Source organism: Bidens hawaiensis, unplaced genomic scaffold, assembly GCF_021521415.1.
Source record: "Bidens hawaiensis isolate Kalapana, Puna unplaced genomic scaffold, B.hawaiensis_p1.1 tig00005084_1, whole genome shotgun sequence".
Taxonomy (NCBI): Eukaryota; Viridiplantae; Streptophyta; class Magnoliopsida; order Asterales; family Asteraceae; genus Bidens; species Bidens hawaiensis.
In genome coordinates this window covers 118,810-120,825 of record NW_027491325.1, presented here as the reverse complement: position 1 = coordinate 120,825, position 2,016 = coordinate 118,810, and the positions used below count along the sequence as shown (strand labels likewise).

Sequence of the window (2,016 nt, the reverse complement as noted above, 5' to 3'; positions counted from 1 at the left end):
AATTTAAAGCCTAGTTGCTCAATTCTGACCGGATTATGTTGCCTTAACCAGACCTACACTGAGTTCAGAGTTTGACTTAGGCATCCCCTTGAAAAATCATACCGCACTCTCCGATTTAAAACAAACATCTGGTTTAGTGATTTCCACCATAACAAATTGGATCTTATCAGAGTTCTGTTGCTCTCCAACCTTCTTTATTCAAATTATATTCTCCTATTCTAAAAAATTATAACAAGTAAACTCAAGTGATGTCAAAAGACCCCAATCCCACATTCACCAACCAGGGACCAACAAGAAACATGACTTTGCAACATTGCCATGTACTCATGTTCATGTTCATGTAGACATTACCATCAAGCTACCAAATTTTGGGACAAAACTCACTTTTTATTTTTTTGGCCTAAACAACTTTGATTTTCCTTTCTTCATGAATCATGATCCTTACAACTTACAAGCAAAGCACAACACAAAACAAGAATAAAACTCCCAATATATGTTTCATCATCAATAATTTTACACACTATATTTCACCAACCTCACAAGTACATTATCAAACAACCTCATAACTCAAACTCATCTTCAAGCTTCAATATCTCAACCGCAGCCTCCTCATCCTCATCATCAATCGCAAAGTAAGGATTATGCACCTTCGGCCTAAAACTATACCCTGTAAACACATAAAACGCCAGCGTCGCCATCTCAGCCGCCAACACACTCGTCCACGCATACCTATACGACGTAATCGTCTCCAACACATAAACCGCCACCCGCGTAAAATAAATATAACATATCACCACAACATAGTACTGCCTAAATAGCGTCAACTTCATCAGATTCACCGCCGCCTCCCTCAAATTCTTAATCGACCAAATAATCGGAAACAAAACCGCACAACAACAGATTATATCCACCAACAAAAACACCTGCCTCCACGTCGTTGAGTCCTGACCAAACGGCCCCGTCTCATCGATCACCACTTGCGCCACGTTGGCCACCACTTGCAACGGGATCACAACCATCAAAACCTTCTTTTCCCTATCTTGTAAATAGGGTTTCAAAAACGACCAGGCATGATAGGGAAAAGAAGGTTTCCGCCGGTGTAAACCGCGTAATCCCTTTCAAGAAACTAAAAATGTTAAACAAAACATCCCAGCCGTGCGGAGTTCCCGTCCGCTTAATATACGACTTATCCTCGGTTTCACATAGCAGATTCAGGGCTTTCAGTAACAGTAGAGACAGCATAAAGTAATGTATCCGAAAAACGGACGGTTTCCGCCGGTGGAGGGTGTAAACCCACACGGCGGAAAGAGAAACATAGATTAAAAAGAACATGAAGTAAATCGAAGGGAGGCTTGTTTTACCGGCGGGGAGGTAATCACGGCGGTTGTTGATTACATTATACATGACGGACACAACGTTGAGGGAGACTTTAGAATTGAAGTTGGAGGGAGGCCATTAGAATTGGGGATGATGAATGAAATTGAAATACAGGTGGGGAGGGTCACGCGCTGGACGGCCTGGGTGGGTTGGTTTTCAAGTCAAGACACGTTGTTGTTGCATCCGTGGACTTTTTGTTAAATTCTTAAATATATTTTAATTTCAATTAATGTTTTTTAAAATTGTTATTACTAAATTGGTGGTGTCTTCAACGTTTACTTGTGATTAGTTTTTTTTTTTCTTTTTTTCTAATTAAAAGGACTCTAACACTTAGCAAGAAGCTAGATGTGAAGCAACATAATACGACACCGGTCTTACAAGTGTTTAAAACGTAAAAATTACACCAACTCTTCCAATCAAGTTCATTTGTTTGTCCTCTACATTTTACCCATAAGAATGAACACATTTTGATTTCTTTATTTATCCGATTAATGGACTCTCTTGTTTTATTGAAGAGTGTCTCATTCATTGCTTTCCATAAGCCCCAACACACAGTTGCGGTGATCGTTGGAGCTAACTGATATGGAGATTGGCTATTGGATCACTTCCAGGCATCAAATCTATTATAAACTTGACTTC

At 39.8% G+C, this 2,016-nt stretch overlaps 1 pseudogene; it reads right to left on the bottom strand.

Moving 5' to 3' along the window:
• Window positions 1–501: 501 nt before the first annotated feature.
• Window positions 502–1,425, bottom strand: LOC143628898 (protein CANDIDATE G-PROTEIN COUPLED RECEPTOR 7 pseudogene; annotated as a pseudogene).
• Between the last annotated feature and the right edge of the window lie 591 nt (window positions 1,426–2,016).